Source organism: Ornithodoros turicata, chromosome 2 (genome assembly GCF_037126465.1).
Source record: "Ornithodoros turicata isolate Travis chromosome 2, ASM3712646v1, whole genome shotgun sequence".
In the NCBI taxonomy this organism is placed as follows: domain Eukaryota; kingdom Metazoa; phylum Arthropoda; class Arachnida; order Ixodida; family Argasidae; genus Ornithodoros; species Ornithodoros turicata.
Genome location: NC_088202.1, coordinates 101,376,598 through 101,382,597, shown reverse-complemented (window position 1 = coordinate 101,382,597; position 6,000 = coordinate 101,376,598). Strand labels below are relative to the sequence as shown.

At 47.4% G+C, this 6,000-nt stretch overlaps 1 long non-coding RNA gene across 2 annotated transcripts in view; it reads left to right on the top strand.

Annotated features, from left to right (window-relative positions):
• Positions 1-2,519: 2,519 nt before the first annotated feature.
• Positions 2,520-6,000, top strand: part of LOC135385851 (uncharacterized) — a 112,230-nt gene continuing 108,749 nt past the window's right edge. For both annotated transcript variants that reach the window (XR_010420519.1, XR_010420517.1), the window contains exon 1: positions 2,520-2,578. This is a non-coding gene — a long non-coding RNA (uncharacterized LOC135385851). The remainder of the gene's footprint in view (positions 2,579-6,000) is intronic.

Here is a 6,000-nt window from a genome sequence, read left to right as displayed (position 1 = left end):
CGTGGGCATCCCTGTAGTCCACTTCTACGACGCATAGGTAGGGTAACTTCGCCAATCATCCTTGCGGTTACCATCGTACAGAGAGCATCCCAATGAAGGCCACTGAGGGATGCTCCCCCACCGTAGCCACTAGGCCACGGGCGCTGGCCGTGGGAGCTCTCACGGCGGTTTTGTAGCCACGCTTGAACACGCGATCTCCAGCAGCAGCCAATGAATGCAGGACTTACGCTGCGAAATACCCCGCCTCAAGAAAACTCGGAGGTGTCGCTCATATATGCTATCGCGATTGAAATGAAAGCGATTTGGAATCATGCGGGTCGTGCCCCTGTCCAACGGCGCTCCTGAGTCCCGATGCGTTGGCAACGCGAATACCAGAAACGTTGTGCATGTTCCGAAAACGACTTCAGGTGTCGGAGGGTATTCACTTCCCAGGCAAATACTTCTTTTTCAACTTTTTTTTTTCATTTTAAACTTCTGTTGGAATTTTCTTACACTCTGCGACATTATCAGCCAATGACGAAACAACGTTTATGCTTGACACGTTTGCGGTAAAATTCACTTATTTACGATGGCATGTTTGATTTGTTGGAGATGCTGCTACATTGATATGCATTATCTTCTTTTCCCTTAGACATTTGGTGGGAAAAAATGAGTGTCGGTGCACAAGTGTGGACACATTTGTAGTTTCTGTGGTAACTTTCGCATAATTTTCATGGTGTTATGAGCTTTTTTGTGTCCTTTCAGTTTGTGGACGTACGATTGAGAAAGTTGCCAATATTTTCCCGCAAACACCTCACGCGCATTTGAAACAGGGGACACCGTGCCATTTGACAGCGGTAGCTTTTGACGGGAAGGTTCCAGGAGATCGCCGTGTCTGTGTGGCGAAAAGCCTCCTCGCCTCTCCGCGCCAGAAAGGAAGAAAACAGAGAGTGAGAAGTGCGCTCGCCGGTGTGAAAAGGGCAAGCGGTGCCAGAAAGCGGGTGCGGTTCAGGGAAATCAGAAGGAAGCACACATTAGAGAGCTTTAGCACAGATACAAAACAAAAAGGAAGCTTTCAAATACGAGATGAGCAACTTCATGCCAGACACTTCAAAGGAATCAGGGGCTTGGCGTACCATATTTTCGGAACCGTTATCGTAAAGACCTTCCAATCTGCTAAATCTCCTCTAATCCTTCTAAAGCTCCCCACTGAAACGGCGCCGCGATAATAAGCAAACTGGGGTGAGCAGTGTGACGCCACGTCAGGTGTGAATCTGGAGCCTCGATCATGGCCTCATGGAGGTCAATACGACACTAAAATGCAAAAATAACTTGCTCTCAAACGAAAGTCCGTGTTTCAATTAGTGCGATTCAACGAAAGTTAGTTCACAAAACGTTTATACCGTTTATAAGAAAAACTCAATGGAAACAGAGCCGTCTTTGGCGGCAACGAATGGGATGCTCAGGAGGCAAAGATTGGCGGCATCCAATGAGACAGCAGGAGAAGCGCATACCGCGCGCATACCTATCGTGTGTGTGTGGATTTGGAACGGGTCCGATTGTAGTGCTCTGTATATGCGCGGCATGATGCGCAGTGCTGCATTTTTCAATACCGATTCTCTGAATTGTAGCCCACAACAGTTATCGCGAATGTTTCACTGACAACATTTATCTTCAAGTCCTTCGGACAACGACGCCAGTCCGCTTCGCAACGCGCAATATGTTTTTCACCGGGACTGCTCCATGGCGTGGCACGTGCGTGCACGCGCAGCATGGACTAAACATCGATGCACGAGCTGAAGCGTCGTTCACTGCTTAGCGCCGAAGCAAGAAAGAATCCGATTTTTGATTGTAGCTTCTAGAATCAAAGTTTTGAATTATGATAACAAGTACGAAATTAACATAACGTGTAACCTAATTTCAAGTGAACTTGTTTTTGCATTTTGGTGCCCCTTTAAGGGATCACTCTTTAAAGGAACCATGAAAGATATATTAAATGCAATAGCATTTCTTTAACGCTTTTTAGGCCTCGGTTAACGCGTAGCATCAGTGGAGAGGGGCCCTTTCATTCTCGCGATGCGCTATCTCCCCTGGTTTGTTTCTTCATTGCGCGCCTCGGCTGATAAGAAACGTTTCGGCGGGCGGAGATTTAGCAGATTGGGAGGTCTTTACGATAGCGGTTCCTAAAACATGATAAGCCAAGCCCCTGATTCTTTTGAGGTAGCTGACATCGTGTGGTGGGTGTTTGGGTTGGCGAACAGCTCCTTTAATTCTTGGAAAGTAATTGCTCGGAGGCAGAAACAGACAAACACAACAGACCCCTTTCATCTGGTCCTTTATTGTATCGTTTACGTAGAGCGCTTGCGACCTACTGAAACTCTCTAGTGCCTGCACAGTGGGATTCATGTAATGTCGTCCGACACAACAGAGTTTGTGGGGGTTCGCCTTATCCAAGCGCAAGGGACCGCGCCTATCGCGCCCAAGTGATAAGGGGGCGGTTGCTGCGATTACGGGCAGTGTGATACCCGTCGGGAGGCTGAAAGGAAGGCTGGTTTCTTCAGCTGAGGATTAACCGAGCCCTTTTGTTCAGCACTACGATGTAAGTTGCGCTATTTATTATTAAACACCTTGTCTTGTTTCTGCAACTAGTGTTCTCTGTTTTTGGGCGTCGGCAGATAGACAGTTTGGGTCGTGCACCCGCGTGGGATTAGGGGAACGGGATTCCCACAAGTTGAATAGGATATTTATTTCACTTGTTGACCAAATGTGCATAACATGAGCGAAAGATGTACGTAATGTCGTCCGACACCACAGGGTTGCAGTGTAAATGACGTACTGCGGAGCATTCGCCCAAGTATAGAGCTCGCAGATTTGCCGCCACTGCTGCGGGAGATGCGGACGCGTTCGCTTAAGAAAATGAATGTAAGCGACGTGCCGCCGAGAATGCCAGGAAACGGCGAGTGGCAAAGCGGGTCCATGTCTAGTTTAGCGGCGCAACTCGATTTCAAACTTGTAATCTACATACCTGGATGGAATTATGCATGGTGCATCGTAATCCATAATAATCAAGCAGCGGTCGGTTCCACAAATTCCTCCAGAGATCAGCTTCTCATGAAATGTTTCGGCAGCGGCGACCATGTCATCTCCATGCGCCCATTGTTTACCTACGATAGCTTACGCCAGAGAGTCGAACGTTTATCGGTTCGGCTCGGGTTTAGGTTCAACGGGTTGGGTTGCGGTTCAGCTCCAGAAGGCAACTATAATGGTTGAAACCGGTTCTTTCCAAACGGTTCGTGTTCACGAACCGGTTCAGGAGCCACAGTTACGAATGGAGCACAACAGGCAGGTTAAAGCAAACTTCCGTTTGTGTGGTAAAGTGCTTGAAGTGTACAAGAAGGCGTCAATGGTCGTTAAGGATTTTGAAAGAATTTGTGCGATATTACAGACAAGCTTAGTAGTGGTTACAAGAGGAGCATACCCATGAATTATCGGCTTGGGTTGACTGTCCCCACACGTAGCTCATGTCGCGGGTGTTAACTCACCCACCGGGTTGTTCGCAGAATCTCGCCAGGAATGTAACAGTCAACCAAGCCTGCTACCTTGACCTAAGTTATTTGGGTCATTCAAATTATTCATTACCAGTCAGAGTCTTGAATACACGTAAATCAGCAAACGACGCTTCATGGTAGTTCAATTGGAATGGTGCGAGTATGAGCTCGAGGTCTTTATGTAAAAGGCGCGTTATTTTGTAAGCATTGACCACCGCCGTCCTGACATGTCGCCTTTAGAGTGAAGTGTCTATTGAACAAAGACAGAGCAAGTGCAAACAGAGAGTTCGACTCATTTTCGACCCATTGGCGATTTTTAAATACGATATCATTATGGTTGTCTGTGCTTCTTTTATTTCAAATCCGCAAAGAAACCCAGCTTGGCATGTTCTTTTCATTCTGATCAGCATGAGAGTGGCTAGCGTTTTACTTTCTAATACCCTGGTCACGCGGCGAACTTAGTGCATTAAACGGAGCGGCAGTAACCTCACTTTCTAAGCAACCATCATCTCAAATGACACCGTTCTTTCCCTCGATTTGTCGAAAATAGGTGTCGAAACTGATCTCTGGAGGAATTTGTGGAACCGACCGCCGCTTGATTATTATGGATTAGACGCACCATGCATAATTCCACTAAGACCCCGTCAGCGTCGTCAGCATCATCATCCTCATCACCATCCTCTCATTTTTCCCCAATAGCAATGGGGTAGCATTCTGCTCAATGAGCGGAAGTCATCCCCATATCATCGTCATCATGTATCTCTCTCTCCCTCTCTCTCTCTCTCCATCCAGGTTTGTAGATTACAAGTTCGAAATCGAGTGGCGCCGCTAAACTAGGCATGGACCCTTGCGTATAACTATTCACTACCCGCCTACTCGTACTGTCGAACCGAACCGCGATACGCACGGTGGCCGAAGTCGAACGTAAACGGTGGCGCCCAGAAACCCAGCGTGAGCGCCGAGCCGCATATAGAAGACGTTGAATTTGGACATCGCGGGTGATGTGGATGTACCTACCACAGGCAACAGCTCAACGACAGACTGTGTGTTTACGAGAAGTCTTTAGCATGGTTCACACTACTGCGTTTCATTGCGTGCGGACGCGGCCGAACGTTAGTCACCGTGTAAACACAGGCGTGCGAGACATTCCGCAGCAGAACGCAAGGAGATCGCGCCCGAGCTGAACTTTCTGCAACGCACGCATACAACGCAAGCAGGAACCCATCGCCGCCTTCTACGCTTGCGTGCTGAAGCGATTCTCCCCCTTAGTGTGGTATGAATTTCAACATGCCCGCAGCACACATGGAATGAATGAGGTTTACACTTTATTTATAATTACACTTTATTACACTCAAACTAACTGCAATTTGCGTTACGTCGAGCTCAAACGTGGACTTGAAGCTTTCCGCCATAAAGCTTCCCAAAGGCGCGAAGTGGCTAACACTTGCTGTGCCCGCATGTACGTGAACAGTTCAGGGCTCATGTCGTACGTATACGCATGCAATGAAATGTAGTGTGAACCAAGCTTTATAGTGTTGGCTGCATGGAATACATCTCCTAGTACTGCATTCAGAAACCCATTCTCTGCATCGCCAGTACTGAAGACCACCCAGACGAAGCGGAATTGTCCGAGTGATCGTGTACTGTGACACACGTTACTTTAGGTTCATGCCATTAGGAATAGATAGCGAGTTTTAGTAAATCCCAATATCTTAACGATAACGCTTCGGAAAACATAAGTCAATCGCCTGATTCGTATGGTACCTCACGTTGTTCGTCTTTGACTTGACGGCTCCATTCGTATCGTTTCCGTAGAGTGCTGCCGATCTGCTAAAACTACCGAAAGTTTGCTTCTTTTGCACCCGAAATGGAGCCGTCGTCCTTTGTCTGTCGCATTTCATACGCGTTTTGCAGTGCGCCAAAGAGTATTTGACAAGCATTTGAAGAGATTGAAACATTTAAATAATTAATTATACAAATGCAGAAAAATAGGTGATGTCAAGTTGCCGGTGGTGAGTAAATCAAAGAGTGATACGGTAGGAGCAACTGTGGGAGCCTATTCACACTCTCGGGGGCAAAGCCCGTCCATTCGACTCCCGTGGAAAGCGAGGCACAGGAAGAAAATACAGGAAGAAACGTGATATTTAATAACTCACATAATCTTTACACCGAGAATGTTCTCCTAAGCCAGTCGTTCCAAGCACCGTATCCGAGGCCAGCCGCTCCAGGCTCTGATCTCGCTCACACGCGCTCACGGTTTTTGATCTGTCCAAGCCAAGGCCCCTCCCACAGCGCGTGAGGCTAACATCTGACCTAGACACAGGTTTTGCCTGGTGCCATCTATGTGTGGTGGCCGGATTCACCACAACTACCCCCCCTCTAATAGAAGTCACAATATGTTGAAAAAAATACATGAAGAAAATACAAAGTCAATATGTTAACAAGTAATTGCATACAAATGCAACTCTGATAG